This window comes from Leucoraja erinacea, chromosome 3 (assembly GCF_028641065.1).
Source record: "Leucoraja erinacea ecotype New England chromosome 3, Leri_hhj_1, whole genome shotgun sequence".
NCBI lineage: Eukaryota > Metazoa > Chordata > Chondrichthyes > Rajiformes > Rajidae > Leucoraja > Leucoraja erinaceus.
The window spans coordinates 56715813-56739494 of NC_073379.1; the positions used below are offsets into that span (position 1 = coordinate 56715813).

At 42.3% G+C, this 23682-nt stretch overlaps 1 protein-coding gene across 1 annotated transcript in view; it reads left to right on the forward strand.

Annotated features, from left to right (window-relative positions):
• The first annotated feature begins 218 nt into the window (after positions 1 to 218).
• Positions 219 to 23682, forward strand: part of dennd4c (DENN/MADD domain containing 4C) — a 125642-nt gene continuing 102178 nt past the window's right edge. The window contains exon 1 of the mRNA XM_055632759.1: positions 219 to 264. The gene's annotated coding sequence lies outside the window, so the exon portion shown is untranslated. The remainder of the gene's footprint in view (positions 265 to 23682) is intronic.

Sequence of the window (23682 nt, forward strand, 5' to 3'; positions counted from 1 at the left end):
GTGCAGCAGATCAGCGCGGGCGGGGCGGGGCGGGGCGGGGCGGGGCCGGGTGCCAATCAGATCAGCGCCGGGCGGGGCGGGGCGGGGCGGGGCGGGGCCGGGTGCCAATCAGATCAGCGCCGGGCAAACGTGGCGGGGCCGGGTGCCAATCGATCAGCGCCGGGGGGGCGGGGCGGGGCCGGGTGGAAAGTCACAAACAAACATGGCGGCCGTGGCGCGCGCTGTCACCGGAGTGTCGCAGTCGATCGAGACGGGCCGCGTCAGGTGAGTCCGGTTGAGGGGAGGAAAAAAAAGATAGTACGGGATCGAAAGGCTCTCATTGCGCTTTAGAGCATCGGTTTGTTGGGAATGCGGCTTCGCCACCTGTGGCGCTTTTCCCGTGCGGCGCCGGTGAGAGGCAGCGGCTGCAGGTGAGAGAGGGGGGGAAGCGCTTCATCGACAGCCGACTGGAACCCATTACAACATCGAGTCAGCGGGCGGGCGGGCGGGCCTCTCCTTTGAAGCTGCTCCACCGTTCAACAGCAGAGGTGTGGGTTACTTGCCAAGAAACGAGGGCCCCGACCGGACGCTCTTGTTCACTCGGCCACCCTGCACCCCACTTCCTTCACCCTTCACCAATCCCACGATAACTTCGTTTCTTTCCACCCAACCAGGATTCCTTCTACCCACCCACTGCACCTTAGAATTCTACTTACCAACTCCTGTTCTTTGCACCCATATGTTCATCTCTCCGTTGCCCCACTCGTGTTCTACTCCTTTCTCTAACTTCCTTTCCTACATCCCAATTCTCTGTTTTCCCACCTGATATTCTGCCCCTTTTCCTTGCCCCCATCGCACCACACCGAGTTTTCTGCCTCTTTACCCCTCTGGCCTTCCTCCGCTTGCGGCTTTCTTTCTCACGTCTCACGGGATCCCGTGCTTCCCTTTCTCTTACTGCTCTTTATACACCTCTTTTCCCACACATCCTGACTCGCTCTCTCCTTACTTGTGTCACTGGACTTTCCCGTCTAACTATTTTGGTTTGCCTTTTGAAAGCTTTGCAGTGCTTGAGATGTAAGGCACAATAAGTTAATTAACCTGTCATTGTCTCTGAGCTAGAGCCATTATTTGCATATTCGGTTTATTTTGTTACTTTAAATATGTTTAGGTCTTTCTGGAATATTGGAGAGAATGTACATCCATTTGCTATTCCAAACTTTTTTTGGTGATTTTAGAAAATAATTCTGAAAAAAATCCTCGTGAATTCAGGCAGCATTTGGAGAATAATACAGTTAATGTTTTGAGCTGACAACTTGGTATGTTCTCGTTATCTTCCTTTCACCTGAGAGTGGAGGTGGAAGTCTTTAATTAAAGTTAATTTAGAAAGACTTGTGGAAGGAGTGTGTTTAGGAATCTGTTGAATTGATTTCAGTTATATAATTGTTCCCAAAAGAAACAAACAAAAAAAAAAAATTTAAATTAAAGGGCTAGAGGAACCAGTGGGTCAAGCAACATCTGGGGAGGGAATAGACAGACCTGAAAAGGGGTCCTGACGTAAAACGTTACATATCCATTCCCTGCCCAGATGCTGCCTGACCTGCTGAGTTCCTTCAGCACTTTGCGTTTTGCTCAAGATTCCAGCATCTGCAGTTCCTTGTCTCTAACAAACCTGATTTATATTAACAGAATCATAGAAAAATTACAGGTTGAGTAAGTAATTCAAGCCATATTCCTGTGCTGCACAGTTGAATGCTTGGGGAAAATATTGATGTTTGCTTTTAAACCAGTGCATTAATGAATGAGTCCAGCAATTGGTACTATAATAGACACAGTGCCCTCCATAATGTTTGGGACAAAGACCCATTTAAAAAGGCACTTATTTATTGTACTCTGTACTCCACAATTTGAGATTTGTAATAGAGGAAATTACATGCGGTTCAAGTGCACATTGTCAGTTTTTAATAAACATGTAGAAACTACAGCAGTGTTTGTACTTAGTGCCCCCATTTCAGGGCACCACAATGTTTGGGACACAGCAATGTCATGTGAATGAAAGTAGTCATGTTTAGTATTTTGTTGCATATCGTTTGCATGCAATGACTGCTTGAAGTCTGCGATGCATGGACGTCGCCATTTACTGGGTGTCTTATCTGGTGATGCTCTGCCAGGCCTGTATTATTACAGCCATCTTTAGCTTATACTTGTTTTGGGGGCTAGTCCCCTTCAATTTTCTCTTCAGCATATAAAAGGCAAAGGCATGCTCAATTGGGTTTAGATCGAGCATTCAAGAATTGACCAAATGCACTGTATGACCCACTAACAAAAAATAAATCTGTACAATCAATCCACTCTCAGACATCTGTTATCAAGTGGTATCAAGAGGAACTCCAAAAATCTATTCACATTTGCCCTGTTTGGTTCTCCAGGACCACTCAGCACAACCTTGGTCAAAAGAGTGATAGAAGGAACTGAAGTGCAAAGGTGTGTAAGTAGTCACTGCACCCAATATCAAGGACATGTCTGACCACATATGACAATTCTGGTCAAAGTCACACCACATAGTATATTTAGCCTCTGACCTGCATCAGCTTCAGGGCAAACAAAATGTATAGCAAGAAACTGCGGATGCTGGTTTAAACCGAAGGTGGACATAAAAAGCTGGAGTAACGCAGAGCTACTCCAGCTTTTTGTGTCTATCTTCAGCTTCAGGGTAATGTCTTGGGATCAGTTATCTTTAATTGGTTCAAAAACCTTCCTGCCCTCAAAAAGTCAGAAGCGAGGACCTTCACTTCTAATTGCAAAATATTAAATTCCTTAACAGCCGCTTACAACAAAGAAGCTTTCCCTATCCATGTACGACAAGGCTATAGTAAAATTGGGACAGGGCCTGAAAAAATGGAATCAATGTATTTGGTGCCCAAATTGCAGCCAATGACCATGAAATAACCCAACCACTCATACTTGATATTTCCTAGAATTATCATTACCAGATCCCAGATCAACAATAACGTGGTGATTTTCACTGAGCAGAATCTCATCTGAACCAGTTATTCAGAAGAGCAAGTCAGAGGCTAGGTATATTGTGTCCACTGACTCATTTCCTGACATGACAAAGTCTTTCCACCATCTACAACACCCAAGTCAGAGCACGCAGAATCCTTTCCACTTGCCTGAGTGACTGCAGTTCCAACAACACTCCAGCAGCTAAACACAATCCAAGTTCAACAGTTTCTGACAAATCTGCTTATCTCAATTATCACCACAAATATAATCTATATATTTTATTTCCTACACTATGACTATTGTATGCACCATCTACAAAATCCACTGTAGATACACCATCCCAACAACACTTCCCAAACCTGAACACTACCTCCATGGGGAACACAGCCGACCGCATGCCACATCCCTCCATGTCAGGCATCCAGACATAAACATACCATTCCTTCTTTTCTGCATCCAAAACCTAGAAATCTTCAAACCTTATAATAACCAGTGTTCCTTCAACTGAATGACTACAGTCATTCAACTAGATAAGCACACAATGGAGAGCATCCTAAGAGTGAAGATTGTGCCAGCTTTCGACAGGACTGTTTAACTGTCACTCATCAGTACAGCACTGGTACAAGGTATCTATAACGTAGACATCCACAAGGATGCAATCAAGCACGTTTATCTGCTGAATTACTTCACTCACTATTTGCTGTAAACATGGTCTGGCAGCTGTGCCCTTCAGGACCTGGCCAGACAGATCAGTGTGCTGCCAATGGACACTGAAGTTCCCAGCCAAATTGCACTGAGCTTTGGTACTCCCAATGCTTCTTCCAATTGTGGTTCAGTGTGGAGGAGAAATGATTCAGCAGCTAATGGAGGTTGGTAGATTGGAGTCAGGTTTCAATGCACTCATTGCATGAGAGTTCACTGTGGCTGGAATCGATCTTAAAAACTCCAAGGGATCCACCCTACTCACCTGGACTGCTGATGAGATCAGAAATAGAGATATAGCTTGGCATGTTACTTGTAAGGTGAGATTCTGTGAGGACAATTCTGCCAGAATACTGCTTTACTGAATCACGGGACAGTTTTCCTAATCGACACCTGCTCCCAAATATTTGTGAGGAGAACAAGATCAACTAGGCTGAGAGCAACTTAGGAATGTCTGAAGTCATTGTGAGTGAGAGAGATGCACAAGTGAAACTTACAGTGCCCTCCATAATGTTTGGGACAAAGACCCATCATTTATTTATTTGCTTCTGTACTCCACAATCTGAGATTTGTAATAGAAAAATATCACATATGGTTAAAGTGCACAGTGTCAGATTTTATTAAAGGCCATTTTTATACATTTTGCTTTCACCGTGTAGAAATTACAGCTGTGCTTTTACATAGTCCCCCCCCCCCCATTTCAGGGCACCTTAATGTTTGGGACACATGGCTTCACAGGTGTTTGTAATTGCTCACGTATGTTTAATAGCCTCCTTAGTGCGGGTATAAGAGAGCTCTCTGCACCTAGTCTTTCCATCACCTTTGGAAACTTTTATTGCTGTTTATCAACATGAGGACCAAAGTTGTGCCAATGAAAGTCAAAGAAGCCATTATGAGACTGAGAAACAAGAATAAAACTGTTAGAGACATCAGCCAATTCTTAGGCCTACCAAAATCAACTGTTTAGAACATCATTAAGAAGAAAGAGAGCAATGGCGAGCTTACTAATCGCAACGAGACTGGCGGGCCAAGGAAGACCTCCACAGCTGATGACAGAAGAATTCTCTCTATAACAAAGAAAAATCCCCAAACACAGATGACAGATCAGAAACACTCTTCAAGAGTCAAGTGTAAATTTGTCAATGACAACTGTCCGCATAAGACTTCATGAACAGAAATAAAGAGGCTACACTGCAAGATGCAAACCACTGGATGGCCAGGTTACAGTTTGCTAAGAAGTACTTAAACGAGCAACCACAGTTCTGGAAAAATGTCTTGTGCATAGATGAGATGAAGATTAACTTATCAGAGTGATGACAATAGCAAAGTATAGAGGAGAGAAGGAACTGCGAAGATCCAAAACATACCACTTCATCTGTGAAACACGGTGGTGAGGGTGTTATGGCCTTGGCATGTATGGCTGCTGAAGGTACTGGCTCACTTATCTTCATTGATGATACAACTGCTGATGGTAGTAGCATAATGAATTCTGAAGTGTATAGACACATCCTATCTGCTCAAATTCAAACAAATGCCTCAAAACCCATTGGCCGGCAGTTCAATCTACCGCAATCCCAAACATACTAAAGCAACAAAGGAGTTTTTCAAAGCTAAAAAATTGTCAATTCTTGAGTGGCCGTCAATCACCCGATGTGAATGCAATTGAGCATGCCCTTTATATGCTGAAGAGAAAACTGAAGGGGACTAGCACCCAAAACAAGCATAAGCTAAAGATGGCTGCAATACAGGCCTGGCAGAGCATCACCAGAGAAGACACCATGCAAAGGATATGCAACAAAATACTAAACATGTCTACATTCGATTACATGACACTGCTGTGCCCCAAACATTATGGTCCCATGAAATGGGGGGACTATGTATAAACACTGTTGTAATTTCTACATGGTGAAACCAAAATGTATAAAAATGGCCTTTAATAGAATCTGACAATGTGCACTTTAACCACGTGTGATTTTTTTTTTTTTACATTTTAAATCTCAAATTGTGGTGTACAGAGGCAAATAAATAAATGACAGGTCTTTGTCCCAGACATTATGGAGGGCACTGTATGTTGCCGATTTTCTATGTATATTGCTTGAAGCCAGCCTTCCATTTTTATATCAGACCGCTTGGCCGAAGTGTGGCTGAATCTGGAGCACAAATGCTCAGTACTGCTGTTCAGGATGTTGTCTGTTCCAGTGACCTTTGCTGTACCTAATGCTTTTAGCCAGATAACACATAACAGTGAATTGAGTTGGTAGAACTGGCTTCTGTGAGCTTGGGAGGATGCCAAGATGAATCATACATTTGGCATTTCTGGTTGAATATATTTGCAAATGCTTTCATCTTTATCAGTTATTGTTGATGATGTGAATGAACAGACAAAATAAAAGCAGGGCTTGTTTATTATGGCTGGACTTTTATCTGTCACTTTCTTGCACTAACTCCATTATCCATTAGTTCTCTTAATATCAATTTCTACTTTTCCTTGAGTATATTCAACAACTGGGCCGTTTACGGCTTTTGGATATCGTATTCCAAGATTTCACTTTCAAGAAATGTCTTCACATCTCAGTTTTGAATAGTCAACTCTTTAATAAGCTAGTTTGGTGTTCCGACTGCGCATGCCCAGGTCAAAGGTCACTATGCATAAACAGCCCTGGAAAGCGGTGAAGCAGTGGACCTTAATTTCTACTGTTTTTTCCAGCTTTGATTCTTCTAGGTAAGAAAATACTGCTTTCAAACTATGAAATAGTTGTATTTATTGTTCCTTTGTTAAAAGCCCAGATTATTTTGTCATTTTTATTGCTTTATTATGCTTTGGTAATATGCTTTACAGGGCTCGAAATTAGCGGTTGCCCGGGTGCCATTGACCACCCAAAGTGCCACGGAGCAACCTAAACGCTGACTCATTTTGCCCGGCTTAGCACGCAGATACTGGTTTATACCGATAGACACAAAAAACTGGAGTAACTCCGCGGGTCAGGCAGCATCTCTGGAGAATAGGAACATAACGTTTTATGTCGGCGAAGGCTGTATTGCGGGGCAAAGATATTAGGTGCGTGGTGACGAAGGGTCGGAGCGAATGACGGGCCCCGAACGCTGACGGTCGATCCAGCTGGAGGTTTTTCAGGCAAGTCCCCTCAAGCTTGAAGGTTGAAGACAGTCGCTGAAAAGTCGCGTTAGTGCGACAGGCCCTTTGGGGATTATTCCACTACAATGGATATGGGTGAAAAAACCGCCAGCCAGTTACGTCCATGGGGGCCAAGGTTCTTCAGAAATTCTGGGTTGATCCCATCATCTCCTGCTGCTTTCCCAGCTTTAGTAGAGGACAGGCCTTTGTCCACATCAACTCGAGTGTATGGATTAGAAAGGGAGCTTGAGATGGTGAAGAAGAGGTGGACTTTGTCAGGTTCCGTCTCACTTCTTGTCGGGCTTCTTTGGATGTGGCGACCTTCGAGTTTGTCAGCAGGCGAGAGGCTACAGCATTTGCTGACACCTTGGGGGGATTGTACCGGGCAGGAGCAGCTGAACCAAGATGACGAAGGAGAATTCCTGCTGGAGTGCGTAAAGTTCAAGTCATCTACAATCTCTTGCTAGCGCTGACGTCTTGCTGCATCCTGGGAATCTAGCAATTCTGCGGCAGTATCTGGGTCGCATGTGGCCTCATACTGCTTCAGGATGTCTTCTGATTCGAGGAGCCAGCAACGAGTGAAGTTTTTGCGGAAGCCTCGAGGGACTTCAGGATCGTGCAGAAGGATGTAGTTCTTGGGGACAGGTTAAAGACTTATGATCTTTTCCTCAACTTCTTGTGTGTAACCTGTCCAATCTGCTTTCCTGAGGTTCCAGCGTGGGAGGGGCTTGGATGAGATCACAGGGATCTGCAATGGAGAGGTCATCACAGACCCCACAGTGAAATCACTGGGTTTTGACCTCCATCGCAAGCAATGGCTAACCCTGAAAAGAATCTGCACCCTCCATGCAAGAACAGCACATCACCTGCATAAGTGGGGGATGACAGACAGCCCTGCTCTCGACTGCAGACATCGACTGCGGACATCCAGACCAGACCACCCCACACATCGTGAATGACTGCGTAGTGAGGCTTTTCCCTGGGGGCATCAAAGCCATCCACCCAGTAACTGATGCTGTCCTGGCCTGGATGTCGACCCTTGATCTACAACTTTAGACTGTGCACACCATACAAAAGAAGAAGAAGACTGAAAATAGCATGACAAAAACAATCATGTTAATGAAGAAATTGGTGTCCGGGGCTTCATAATTGCAGACTCAAAATAACAACGTTTTTCCCCCACAGGGTTTTAAAAAAGAAAGGTCTTTTCAACACATTTTTGTTATTACTGCAAGCTAAAAATACCAAGGACTGTATGTTACATTTTTCAATCAAGAAATATTGCACAAGTATCAATGGAAGCAATTGTTTATCTACTTCAGTGGCCAACTGTGATGAAACATAGAGCCTCTATTCTTAAGAGACAATGGTTTTGGATTACTTCAGGGAGGTTACATTAAAATGTAGGCTGATGTTTCCCCCCCCCCCCCCCCCCCCCCTCCATCCATCTTTTTTCTGGTTGTCAATATCCTAAGTAACATTTAAGTAGCTGTTTAGTTCCAAATGGAAATTGCATTATAACCAATGTGGCCCATGTAATTCATCAACAATGGAGCCAAAGTTAAACATAATGGGAATGGCAACAAAATCACGCTCCATATCATTTCATGTATATTCACAAATAATCGTAATATGGCACCCAGATTTGATTATCCGGTTTGCTGTATTATAGCAGAACTACCTGTACTCTCAACAGAGAGTTTTAGCATGTAGGGTTTAATAAGGAATTTTATTTGGAATGTATAGCCCTGGGGGGGGGGGGGGGGGGGGGGTTTGGAATGTATAGCCCTGGGGGGGGGGGGGGGGGGATTGTGCCTTGTTCAATGTTTTGCAAGCAGCACAACAGCAAAGAATCAAATACAGCAGTTTATTTGGATAAAAGAAACAGCACAAGATTGCCGTAACTGACAAGCTGTTGGTCCATTTAAGTGGATCAGCACTATTGCGACCTCCCAATGGTACAATGGAGCTGACGATTGCATTGGCAATCCCGATTGCAGAGGTATCACCCAGCTCATGGAGGTTCGCAGGTACAGCTAGCATAGTGCCAGGAAACACCAGAGAGGCTTCCATTGTGTCTGCAGTTGTCGACAAGCTGGCTTGCAATTAAGGAACTGAGGAACAATCTAGACTTGTGTGGCATAGTTTTTGTCTTTGCACGATTATTTTTTAAAATATTCTGAACTAACTTGTTGTTTATTATGGTGGATACAGAATACAAAGTTTGCAGATGGACACAAAGCTGGAGTAACTCATCGGGTCAGACAGCATCTCTAGAGAAAAAGCATAGTGACCTTCGACCTCGACCCGAAATGTCGCCTATTCTTTTTCTCCAGAGATGCTGTCAGTCGCGCTGAGTTACTCCAGCTTTTTGTATCCATGGTTTATACCAACATGTGCAGGCCCTTCCTACACAATGTTTGCATATTTGTTGTGCTGCTTGCAAAATGTCATTGTTCCATTTCAGGACATTTGACAATAAAACTCTCTTGACTTCTTGGACAAATGAATTGACTATTTGGACAAAGTAATTGACTGCGGTTTTTTTTAAAGATCAATATATAAAAATTGAAGTTTTCTAAAAATATTGGGGAACTGGTCCAAAAATGTATTTAAATGAAATGTTAGTTAACTGCTATCTCCATTTTGTTTCCTCATAAACAAAAATTCACAGCAATAACGTTTAGGTGCATCGTGCACCAGGGACGTTAACGTTTCGATGACTGCTTGAAGTCTGTGATTCATGAATATCAGCAGTTGCTGGGTGTCTTCTCCGGTGACGCTCTGCCAGGCCTGTATTACAGCCATCTTTAGCTTATGCGTGTTTTGGGGGCTAGTCCCGTCCAGTTTTCTCTTCAGCATATAAAAGGCATGCTCAATTGGGTTCAGATTAAGTGGTTGATTTGGCCACTCAAGACAATTTTTTAGCTTTGGAAAAACTCCTTTGTTGCTTTAGCAGTAGGTTTGGGATCATTGTCTTGCTGTAGAATGAACTGCTGGCCAATGTGTTTTGAGGCATTTGTTTGAACTTGAGCAGATGGGATGTGTCTATACACTTCAGAATTCATTATGCTACTACCATCAGCAGTTCTATCATCAATGAAGATAAGTGAGCAAGTACCTTCAGCGGCCATACATGTCCAGGCCATAACACCCCCAACACTGTGTTCCACAGATGAGGTGGTATGCTTTGGATCTTGTGCAGTTCCTGCCCTCTTCCATACTTTGCTCTTGCCATCACTCTGATATAAGTTAATCTTCGTCTCATCTGTCCACAAGACCTTTTTCCAGAACTGTGGTTGATCTTTTAAGAATTTCTTGGTAAACTGTAACCTGGCCATCCTATTTTTGCAGCTAACCAGTGGTTTGCATATTGGCATGTAGCCTCTGTATTTCTGTTCATGAAGTCTTCTGCGGACAGTGGTCATTGACAAATCCACACCTAACTCCTGAAGAGTCTGATCTGTCGGACAGGTGTTTGGGGATTTTTCTTTATTATGGAGAGAATTCTTCTGTCATCAGCTGTGGAAGTCTTCCTTGGCCTGCCAGTCCCTTTGCGTTAGTAAGCTCACCAGTTCTGATGTCTCTAACAGTTTTATTCTTGTTTCTCAGTCTCATAATGGCTTCTTTGACTTTCATTGGCACAACTTTGTTGCTCATGTTGATAAACAGCAATAAAAGTTTCCAAAGGTGATGGAAAAACTGAAAGAAAGACTAGGTGCTGAGAGTTCTCTGAAACCTGCACTAAGAAGGCAATTAAACATACCTGAGCAATTACAAACACCTGTGAAGCCATGTGTCTCAAACATTGGTGCCCTGAAAGGGGGACTATGTATAAACACAGCTGTAATTTCTACACGGTGAAACCAAAATGTATAAAAATGGCCTTTACTAAAATCTGACAATGTGCACTTTAATCACAGGTGATTTTTTTTTTTCTATTACAAATCTCAAATTGTGAAGTACAGAGGCAAATAAATAAATGATAGGTCTTTGTCCTAAAAGTTATGGAGAGCACTGTATATAATTAGGAGTGTGGAACAAATACTACTCTGTATTGATTGATAATAATATACAAAATATAGAAATGTAAGGCCTGGATTTGAATATTCAGCACTTGACTTAAAGATAGTCTTACAACTTGACCTATTTGTGACATATTTCAAATCTGTCATCTCTTCCGCACCATATCTTAAATAATCAGAATGGAGATATGTATATAGGAATTTTACATTCTGATTCTCATAAATATTGAAGAATCACCATGAGGTTTATAGTCTAAAGGGGAAAAATTAAATCTGTGCAAGCTTCTGATTAAATGCCTTTTGGTGAAATGTGAGGGAAAACTACATTATCAAGTAATTAAAAAGAATTATATTTAAAGTGATTGGTAAAAGTTTTTCATCCATACAATAACAGAAGTTAAAAGAAGTTTCACTGAGCTTATAACAAAAAAGGTCACAAGAATTGTTGGCTATATTCCATCCTTTTGATGCTTTGCTGCAAATGGTTTTAAAGTGAATTGTTGATAAGCACAAAAGGATTTGTGGGAACTGAGGTTAAAGTAGTTTGCTGAAGTTAAAACTGGCAGGAGAGGGTGAAAAGCTTTTTTTTAATCGTTCACAAAGCACTTTGAAAATCACTGATATTTTTCTAGTTGATTCAAACTGTTCAGGTTCTTTGTAATTTGTTGTGTTTCCATAATTCCTGTCCTTGTAAAATGTCAGGATGTAATTTGTTGTGTTTACAAATGGCCTGACCTGTCTACTTGGAGTTGTTAAATATAAAAACTAGTAGCGATTTGCAGTTCTAGCTGGTTATGTTCCTCATTTGGACATTAAAACAATCTTTACTGAAAACTGAAGTTTGCAGTTGTGCACATTTTGGCCATATTATCGGCATTTGAATTTGCATCATGGTCTTGAGCCACTGGAAGTTTCCTCAACTTGTAAGTTCCACTAACAGAGGTGGAACCTAGGCATGCAGGAACAGTGCTTAAGATTCAAATGCTCATGAGGAGCTAAGAAAAGTGTCTAAATTATATTGGTTGAATATAAATAGCAGGTTTGAGGTAGCAAATTGTTCCATCTTAGCAAGAGTTATTATCATGCAGTCATCGAATGAGATACTAAGACTGATGATCTAAACCTTGAACAGATTTTGTGGATTTCCGTTAAGGACAGAAAGTAGGGAAATTGAAGATGGGCAGTTTACAGTTTGGTAATTGAAAGCACAATGCCAATTTAAAGTAATTTAAAATGACATGGAATTGTGAAATGAACTCTACTGACGTGAAATGTAGCCTCCGATTTGTGAATAATTTATTTTTCATTTGAACAGATGCCTGGAATGGAGATTACAGGTTTGTCAGAGGATGTTGTGGCATCTATTTTTGAAACCGTTTGATCACTTTGTGCAACAGATTTGTTGTTGGAGAATGATATGCGTGGGATCATTGTAGGACATTGAAGGTAGCCTATTTTTCTAATGCAATAGAGTGGAAGTGAATACATCCCTAGGATTTTTTTTTGAGGAAGTTGGTCAATTAATTTTGTCATGTGTTCAATCTCAATTGCTCAATGTTGGGGTTGAGTCAATGGAGGGGCTGCAGATATTGATTGTAGTCTTTGTTTTTTTACTGCTGAGATTTGGGGTCTGCATTGCCTGGTGTGATCATGAACCTGGTTTGTGATGCCTAATTTACTTTTCTAAAAAGGACTTCTGGACTAAAACTGTTTGCTGTATTCCTCAGCAAATTATTGCTGCACGTTCATAATCAAGCGTAACTTTGGATTTAAACTCGTGCATTTTCAGAACCTTCCTTTTATTTACATTGTTCGCAGTTTTGTGTAACATCATTGAAATTTAGCACATTATGCCATATTTAATTTTGCTTTAAAATTAACAAAAAATATTAAATCAAAGTAAATGTTACATTTTTCAAAAATGGCATTTTCTGAAAAATGCTAAGATAATATTTGGTAGGAATAAAACTGATGTGCAGCCAATAAGCGAGTTCGGTATTCCGAAAACGCAAGGAATCATGGGATTTGTCAAAGGTCGAAACGCTATAAATAAAAATCGAACTAAGCGGTGTAGATTCAGTGAGTATAGTTTGGTTCCGATTTTTTGTTTTTGTTTTTATTGGGTTTTTTCAGTGGGAGACCGGGGGGGACGAACGTGGATCGGCTGTCAGCACTTGCAGGCACATAGAACTGCGCCAGCCTGGGCTCAGCCTCCCCCGGCCCGGCGCTCGCCTGGGTCGTGCTGCGGGCGGCCTTCAGCCCCGACCTGGAGTTGGAGCTGGCCTGGGCTTGTGGTTGGGCAAGGGAGGGGAAGGGGGTTGCTGCTGCCACCAGCACTAGCAGCTCCAGCGGACACCCGGCCTGCCCATGGCCAGCAGGAACCCGTCCGCAGACTCTCTCTCCGACCAGGACGACTCCAGCAGCAGTGGCTCCGAGTCGCCCGTTTTCGAGCAGGGCGGCTGCCCATTTTCAGCAGGATGGTGGGGTCGGACTGGAAGAGGGTGGAGGGCAGCCGGCCAAATCAGGGCTCGAAATTCATGGTTGCCCGGGTGCCAATGACCACTCAAACTGCCGCCGGGCAACCTACACGGCGAGTCATTTTGCCCGGCTTGGCAACTTGGTTTATACTGAAGATAAACACACAAAAACTGGAGTAACTCCGCGGGTCTGGCAGCATCTCTGGAGAAAGGAACGTGACGTTTTGTGTCGGCGACGGTTGTGGGAAAGATGCTAAGTGTGGCGTGACGGAGGGTTGGAGCTAAAGACGGGCAGCAGCGGCGATGGCTCCATCTCCTCCTCCCGCACCCCGCCCCGCCCGGCGTGTTAGCGGCAGCTACTGCCACTCCGCCAACGGCTCTTTCAAAACAGACCCTTGGAGGAGGGAGGTGTCGGTCAGAGGCGGAAGTAGAGTAGGGGTGGGAGGGGGTGGGGTGATTGGAGGAGGGAGACGAACCAAAACACTCTCGGCAGACCTGCACCGCAGCCAGGATCGATCCCGGTCTCTGGCGCTGCAATCGCTGGACCATTCCCGTCCCCACCCGAGAGCCTCCACACGCCCGAGGATGGCCAGAGGCGTCGGTAGTCAGACGGGCGCGGCACCACCAGGCCCACAGCCAGTGCAAAACCTAGCTCAGCTCTGCCTGTTCCGCCAGGTTAACCAGCAGCCATGTCTGGATTGAGACGGGGCAATAGGCGAGACAGGCAGCTGAGCTGCATTTAGCGCTGGATTGAGCTGAAATTATTGTTCACAGAAGTCTCCGAAGCCTCGCGCGCGTGTGTGTGAGTGTGCGCATGCGCGCGCGGCCGCCAAGATATTCTGTCCGCGGTCCCCTCCATATTTTGGTTGCGATTTCTGTGCCTGACAGAATTCATTTTAACGGCAAATCAATGCTCTTAATATGGAGTATCAGTACTGTAGTTATTTAATGAGCAACATTCACAACTATAAGTTGGATTTATTCAGGTTTTACTTCTACAGTCAGTCATATACATCACAAATTTGGTCGGGATATTTCAGTTGAAATTTTAACGTTAATTGTGAAGTGGGAATGATGGAAAAAGCGTGTATCAACAATTTTTTTTTTAATGGTGCTTACAAACTGGGTATCTTCATTGCCAATATACATCTAATCTGAATGTCTGGTAATGTGGCGTCTTGACACCTTTAAATATATTACCAAACATTTGCTGCATTTATGTCCTTTGACCATCTCTTGTTAGTTAGTGTAATGTCAGATGGGTATAGTCAGTTTTGTCAGCTATTATTATAAAATGCCTTCAGAAAATTCCTTGCAACCTGTATATTTTGTTGTGGATAAATTATGTGGGAAGCGAGAGTGTTTCTGTACCAATAGCAATAATTACCAATAGGTAACTGCGCACTTCGTCCGAGCATGCGTCATGCAAGCCATGACCACCTAAAATGTCATTTGGCAACCTAAAAAGCTGCCAAGGTTGCCCGACTGGCAACAGGGAAATAAAGTTAAGCGAGAGCCCTGCAAATTGTCGGACAGGCAGAGCCAAGTTGGAGCCAGCGGCTGCAATGCTGGTTGCAAGTTGCCGACCCATCAGCCCAGGGCCACCCTGGACACCTCCGGACAGGGAGGGGACGGGGACGGCCCAGCAGCAACTCACCAGCAGCCGCAGCGACGGAGATCCGGGCCCGACCCCGACCACGGACGAAACGCTAGCCTGCACACAATGCAGCACCACTGTTGCCGAGACTGTTTATAGCTAGTGACCGATGACCTGGGCATGCGCAGTCGGAATACTGAACTCGCTTATTGAAGATATGCTTAAAAATTAATATTGTATCTAAAACAGTTGTAATTGATTTTTGGTGAATGAGCTGTGTCAAAACAAAATGCTGCCGCATTGGTAAAATAAACCAAAGGGAACAATGTTTACTATGTCCATAAAACTGCATGTGCAGTATTTTTGATTGACGTTAGACTGAATTCTGACAAAGCCAAAGGCAGCCTGGTGCAAATGTATTTTTTTTTTTAAAAGAAGCAATTGTGCCATTTCCAAATCATTTTTACTCCCCTTAATCAAAATCTTTCTAGGAGATTGCCTTATTCTAAAAATCAATTCAGATTTTGTGATTGAAAATAATGGAAACAGAAGAACAAACTGTAGTTAATAAACATGCCATTTTGTTGTAACTCTTCCAAAGTAACACTCTGATAATCTGGCATCCTCATGACGTGCCAGACTGGCAGGTTTTCTGGAATAATGGATATTACTCCTATTAAACAAATTACATGTTTTTAATTTGCTTTGGTGTCGCACAGCAGTCTCATAAGTATTAATTGAATCAGGTTATTTTAAAGGGAGCTACCGAGTCTGAGGCATGCTGGGAATCGGGCTCTGGTTAGCCAGATAATGAACTATTGCTATTTCCAAATGATTGGATGGCAGACTTTAAAGTTTTGCTCGATTTACATGTGGACTACTATTGAATAAAATAATCACATGATACAGTTGGGTTCATGTTTTATTTTCCAGAAATTAACATGACCTTTTTGTAACATGTAATTTCCAGCAAGCATGACAACTGGAGAAACCTTGAAAAACGAGTGTGAGGGTTGTAAGAATAGTTTTTTTTTATGGCTCAGTTTTTCTGGTTGCTCAATGTTGATATTGTTACATTGTTTGATCCATTTAAGTACCTTTATTCTGATGTTCAAGGGGGCTTGAATATGAACAGCATTGCTTCAAAAGCATGTGCTGTGACAGTGGAGGTGGGAACCACAGTTGGGTTGGATTGAGAGAAGTTTGCAGATCGGCAGCATCATGGAAGGATTGAGATTGGGCATGACATTAATTGTGGTTGGCACTGTAGTGGAGTGAAGATGACGGGAAAGGTTTGTGCAAGTTCTCTATTTTACCCTAATTTGCTGCATGTTAGTTTTTCAGAACTTTTTGGCACTGTCTTCTTGCAATTGATAACATAGAAACATAGAAAATAGGTGCAGGAGTAGGCCATTCGACCCTTCGAGCCTGCACCGCCATTCAATATGATCATGGCTGATCATCCAACTCGGTATCCTTCTCTCCATACCCCCTCATCCCTTTAGCCACAAGTGCCACATCTAACTCCCTCTTAAATATAGCCAATGATGTGGCCTCAACTACCTTCTGTGGCAGAGAATTCCACAGATTCACCACTCTGTGAAAAATGTTTTTCTCATCTCGGTCCTAAAAGAGTTCACCTTATCCTTAAACTGTGACCCCTTGTTCTGGACTTCCCCAACATCGGGAACAATCTTCCTGCATCTAGCCTGTCCAACTCCTTAAGAATTTTGTAAGTTTCTATAAGATCCCCCCTCAATCTTCTAAATTCTAGCGCGTACAAACCGAGTCTATCCAGTCTTTCTTCATATGAAAGTCCTGACATCCCAGGAAACAGTCTGGTGAACCTTCTCTGTACTCCCTCTATGGCAAGAATGTCTTTCCTCAGATTAGGAGAACAAAACTACACAATACTGCAGGTGTGGTCTCACCAAGGCCCTGTACAACTGCAGTAGAACCTCCCTGCTCCTATACTCAAATTCTTTTGCTATGAATGCTAACATACCATTCACTTTCTTCACTGCCTGCTGCACCTGTGTGCCTACTTTCAAACCCTTCTGAAGAAGGGTTTCGGCCCGAAACATTGCCTATTTCCTTCATAGCTCCATAGATGCTGCTGCACCCGCTGAGTTTCTCCAGCTTTTTTGTGTGCCTACTTTCAATGACTGGTGTACCCTGACACCAGGTGTCGTTGGATCTCCCCTTTTCCTAATTGGCCACCATTCAGATAATAATCTACTTTCCTGTTCTTGCCAGCAAAATGGATAACCTCACATTTATTCACATTATACTGCATCTGCCATGCATTTGCCCACTCACCCAACCTATCCAAGTTACCTTGCAGCCTCCAAGCATCCTCCTCACAGCTAACACTGCCCGCCAGCTTCATGTCATCCGCAAACTTGGAGATGTTGCATTCAATTCCCTCGGCCAAATCATTAATATAGATTGTAAATAGCTGGGGTCCCAGCACTGAGCCTTGCGGTACCCCACTAGTCACTGCTTGCCATTCTGAAAATGACCCGCTTACTCCTGCTCTTTCCTTCCTGTCTGCCAGCCAGTTCTCTATCCACATCAATACTGAACCCCCAATGTGTTTTAAGTTTGCATACTAATCTCTTATGTGGGACCTTGTCGAAAGCCTTCTGAAAGTCCAGATATAACACATCCACTGGTTCTCCCTTATCCACTCTACTAGTTACATCCTCGAAAAATTCTATAAGGTTCGTTAGATATGATTTGCCTTTCATAAATCCATGCTGACTTTGTCCAATGATTTCACCGCTTTCCAAATGTGCTGCTATCCCATCTTTAATAACTGACTCTAGCATTTTCACCACTACCGATGTTAGAGTAACTGGTCTGTAATTCCCTGTTTTCTCTCGCCCTCCCTTTTTAAAAAGTGGGGTTACATTAGCTACATTCCAATCCTCAGGAACTACTCCAGAATCTAAAGAGTTTCGAAAAATTATCACTAATGCATCCACCATTTCAGTTCCTCCATCTCATTTGACCCCCGGTCCCCTGCTATTTCCGGCAGATTATTTATGTCTTCCTTAGTGAAGACAGAACCAAAGTAGTTATTCAATTGGTCTGCCATGTCCTTGTTCCCCATGATCAATTCACCTGTTTTTGACTGCAAGGGACCTACATTTGTTTTAACTAATCTTTTTCTCTTCACATATCTATAAACGCTTTTGCAGTCAGTTTTTATGTTCCCTGCCAGTTTTCTTTCATAATCTATTTTCCCTTTCCTAATTAAGCCCTTTGTCCTCCTCTGCTGGACTGAATTTCTCCCAGTCCTCTGGTAGGCTGTTTTTTCTGGCTAATTTCTATGCATCATCTTTTGTTTTGATACTATCCCTGATTTTCCTTGTTATCCACGGATGCACTACCTTCCCTGATTTATTATTTTGCCAAACTGAGATGAACAATTGTTGTAGTTCATCCATGCAGTCTTTAAATGCCTTCCATTACGTATCCACTGTCAACCCTTTAAGAATCAATTGCCAGTCAATCTTGGCCAATTCACGTCTCATACCCTCAAAATTACCTTTCTTTAAATTCAGAACCTTTGTTTCTGAATTAACAATGTCACACTCCATCCTAATGAAGAACTCAACCATATTAAGGTCACTTTTGCCCAAGGGGCCACACACAACAAGACTGCTAACTAACCCTTCATCATTACTCAATACCCAGTCTAGAATAGCCTGCTCTCTCGTTGGTTACTCTACATGTTGGTTTCAGAAAACTATCCCGCATACATTCCAAGAAATCCTCTTCCTCAGCACCCCTGCCAATTTGATTCACCTAATCTATATGTAGATTGAAGTCACCCATTATAACTGTTTTACCTTTGTTGCACGCATTTCTAATTTCCGGTTTGATGCCACCCCAACTCCACTACTACTGTTAGGTGGCCTGTACACAACTCCCACTAACAGAAATATAAAACTGCGTAAGTTTTTATTTGTTTGAGGGAGTTGGCCTCAATTGATTTAATATTTGAAATGCATGCCTCTGTCTTAATTTCGCACACAACATCTAATTTGTAACTCAAGTATTCTTACATTTAGTTTTGTCTCAGAGATCATGAATTTCTTTGCAATGTTGGCTTTTACATGTGTTTTGGGACATGATTACATGACGTACATTCCTGATTTCTTAGAAACCTATTTTGAACTTTTTTGAGGATGTGGTTTCCCTTTTTAAGAAGTATTTACTGTTCAGCCTCAGAGGTTGCTAAAGTAAAATTTCCATTGGTTTAAGAAAGTCTAAATTATATACTGCAGATCAATTTTACTGTGCACCACATCTCTTGAATTAGTACAGTTTTCAATGCTTCCAATCTGTTAAGATCCGTATATATGTCATTCATAAAAATGCTGACTGTTAAGAAATTCATATTGAAATAGCAAAGCCATATTGAACACTTGATACAAATACATCGATAGATGCTCCTGAACACATCATCAGTGATGTAACCTGGGGTCATTGGGTGTTTTGGGTCTTTCAACATCAGACACCCTCACCCAGGCGACCCAGCCGTGGTTGATCAGACCACGACTTGTGTTCAGGTTGCATTCGCTCCGCCCCATGGACCTCCTCTCCATGGACCTCCTCTCCTGATCCAGAGCCATCTCGAGGCCTTCTCCGCTGCCTCTGTGGTATTCTTGATGGCCTTTCTCCTCGCCACTCCGTTTATGCCCAGTGCACTCAAGGCTTTGTAGAGCGATTGCCCAGCAAAACCTCTGCAGCCTAAATATAATTTGAAGTTGAAAAGCAGGACATCGGGAGTCAGATGGGCGCGGTTCCCTCAGGCCCACAGCCAGCGCAGAGAAGCAGCTCTAAACCCAGCTCAGCTCTGCCTATCCCGCAAGGTTAACCCTGCCTGGATTTACGGGAAATATGTCATCAGTCCAGGCATGAGCAGGCGAGACAGGTGAGAGTAGAGCTGCATTTAGCGCTGGATTGAGCCTCTGAAGTCTCGCGCGTGTGTGTGAGTGTGTGCATGCGTGCGCGGCCGCCAAGATTTTTTGTCCTCCGGTCCCCTCCAGATTTTGATAGCGATTTGAGCGATGATGCCGGTGTTGTCCGAGGAGCGCTGACCTTCCCACCTCCTCTGCCCTCTCTCTCTCTCGCTCGCTGCGCTCACGCTCTCTCCAGTCAGTCATATACATCACATATTTGGTCAGGAGATATTTCAGTTGAAATTCTAACGTTATTTCTGAAGTGGGAATGATGGAAAAAGCGTTTATCAACAATTTTTTTTTAAAATTTGTTGCTTACAAACTGGGTATCTTCATTGCTGTTCACAACACATACAACTAATCTGAATGTCCGGTAAAGTGGCGTCTTGACACCTTTAAATACATTACCAAAAGAACATTTGCTGCATTTATGTCCTTTGGCCATCACTTGTTAGTTAGTGTAATGTAAAACCTGTCAGATGGGTATAGTCAGTTTTGACAGCTATTATCATAAAATGCCTTTAGAAAATCCTTGCAACCTGTATATTTTGTTATGGATAAATTATGTGGGAAGCGAGAATGTTTCTGTACCAATAGCAATAACGACCCATGCTATGGCCATGTCATGATAATTTTCAGTCCATCACAGAAAACATACTTGTATCAATCTGTAGTGTGCACGGTTAAGCATATATGTTATCATGGTCCAGGATTTATTGACACAAGTTGATCATACACTGAATAATCCAACTACAATTTTGTTTGAAAGAAATGATAAAAATTACATTAATTGCAATGTGTAAAAAGAGTTGAGATACTGTATTATAATTTTGCTGCATGTCATTGTGGTATATATCATGTCTTGATTGGTGAATATGTTTAGTTTGTGACTTTATTTGAAGCAGAAATAATATGTAAATAATATATAATTCGGACTGGTAACTATGCACTTTGCCCGAGCACATTATCGCACGCATAATGCAAGCCATCTTAAATGACCACCTAAACTGTAATTTGGCAACCTAAAAAGCTGCCAATGTTGCCCGACTGGCAACAGGGGAAAAAAGTTAAGCGAGAGCCTTACACGCCAATAGTGGAAAGGTGCCGTGCAGGAATGTAAAACTTCCTGATGCTGGGAAACTTAGATAAAATAAAATGGTTGAGTTGCATGGTTGCCCAGAGCACATTCAGGAAGAGAGTGAGTCCAAATGAGAGGTGGTTGATCTGCAAAGTTAACGTTCTCAATGTTTTGTACCTGACCCGCTGCATCTGCAGTATTTCCTGCTTTTATCTTATACATCCATCTGGCTTGATCAGCAGACTGTGTTTAAATTCCCCTATTTTTCCTCATGTTCTTATCAGTTTAAAAAAAAAAAAATGATTTTTATGATAAACCATTTTTATTTAATTTTCACCGTTTCGAAACTCCCATCAAGAGACACATAGTTAAAAATACAATTGCATGCAGTGTAAAGGAATCCCGTTTATTCAATATTTTTTGAAACTTGGTGACTTTGTATTAAGTTTTTGTTTTAAATTTAATAAAATTGTTGAGATAATGTACGTTAGTGCAAGGTTGTAGTGTGATAGCATTTGCCACTTCCTATTTGACTAAAAGTGTAAATGTAGCACTTCCTGTCATTTTTGTGAATTTTTTTTTTAAAGCTTGTTTCTGTCGTTATTCAATTTGTTTTTTCTTGCTATCAACTAAATGGCACAGCAAAGAAGATAATTGCAATTTTCTAATCCTGAGCAACTTGTTTCGGGGGAGAGGTGACTAAAGGACTATTGTAAAATATAAACTATCACGTAAAAATCAATGATGAATAAAACCAAAATTAGGGTACAAAACAAGTCCTGGCATCTTTAGTAGCAGGGATATATTTATTAATGGCTTGGGCTAATGTTTCTTCACACCAATTATAACGTGACCCGCTATGAGCACTGTCATGATCGAAAAGCCCATGAACTCACAGAAAACATACTTGCATCAAGGCTGTAATCTGTCGGTTAAGCTGAGTGTTACCTTGGTCCAGGATTTTAAGCTTTTGAGTTGATCATTCATTTGAAGTGATCCAACTACAATTTTGTTGAAAGGCTAAGGTTTTACTTAATTGCAATGTGGAAAAAGGAGTTGAGATACTGTATTGTCATTTGTGCATAGTCACAGTGGTATATCTTTGTCTTGCACACGTGAATATGTTTAGTTTGTAACTTTATTTGAAGCAGAAATAATATGTAAATAATATATAATTCGGACTGGTAACTATGCACTTCGCCCGAGCACATTATCGCCCGCCCAAGCCAGTTAAATGACCACCTAAACTGTAATTTGGCAACCTAAAACCCTGCCAATGTTGCCCGACTGGCAACCCGCGGGAAAAAACCACCGCGAGAGCCTTACACGCCAATAGTGGAAAGGTGCCGTGCAGGAATTCGTACTTCCATGGTGCAGGGAACTGGGATAAAATAAAATGGTTGAGTTGAGTTTTATGCCCAGAGCACATTCAGGAAGAGAGTGAGTCCAAATGAGAGGTGGTTGATTTCAAAGTTTTCAATTTCAAAAGTGTACCCACCTGCTGCATCTGCATTTTTCCTACAAAAATATCTTAAAGTTATCCATCTGGCTTGATCAGCAGACTGTTTTAAATTCCCCTATTTTTTCCTCATGTTCTTATCAGTTTAAAAAAAAAAAATGATTTTTATGATAAACCATTTTTATTTTAATTTTCACACCGTTTCGAAACTCCCATCAAGAGACACATAGTTAAAAATACAATTGCATGCAGTGTAAAGGAATCCCGTTTATTCAATATTTTTTGAAACTTGGTGACTTTGTATTAAGTTTTTGTTTTAAATTTAATAAAATTGTTGAGATAATGTACGTTAGTGCAAGGTTGTAGTGTGATAGCATTTGCCACTTCCTATTTGACTGAAAGTGTAAATGTAGCACTTCCTGTCATTTTTGTGAATTTTTTTTTAAAGCTTGTTTCTGTCGTTATTCAATTTGTTTTTTCTTGCTATCAACTAAATGGCACAGCAAAGAAGATAATTGCAATTTTCTAATCCTGAGCAACTTGTTTCGGGGGAGAGGTGACTAAAGGACTATTGTAAAATATAAACTATCACGTAAAAATCAATGATGAATAAAACCAAAATTAGGGTACAAAACAAGTCCTGGCATCTTTAGTAGCAGGGATATATTTATTAATGGCTTGGGCTAATGTTATTTCACAAGTATTATAACGTGGAGTGATTGAGCACTGAGGGAGCTCGAAAAGCCCATGAACTAAAATAAATACTTGAGGCCCCCTAATCTGTCGAAAATCTGAGTGATATTTGCTTTTATTTTAAGCTTTTGAGTTGACATTCATTTGAAGTGACCCTCTTAATGTTGGGCTAAGGTTTGACTTGATGTTCCATGAGGATAGGAATAGGAATACTTTATTGTCACATGTGACTAGGCACAGTGAGACTCTTTGCTTGCACACGCAATGTATGCAAATAGCAGCCACCTACGGCGCTGGCAAAGTTACAAAGCATGCTGGCTCCCCCTTTTGTCGTCGTCCCCCGCCCCCCAACAGTTCCTCCATTGTTCTTCCCCTCCACCCCTTACGATGGTCCTCCACACTCTCGTCGACTGTGGGTCGACCCGCGAGGCTTCACCACCGCCGAGGCTTCACCGCAGCCAAAGCCTCACTGCTATCGACTTCGTACCTCCATGGTGCAGACACTGGGCTGCAGTGATAGTTATTGAGTTTTATGAAACACTTTATGCACTGCGGTTTTTAGA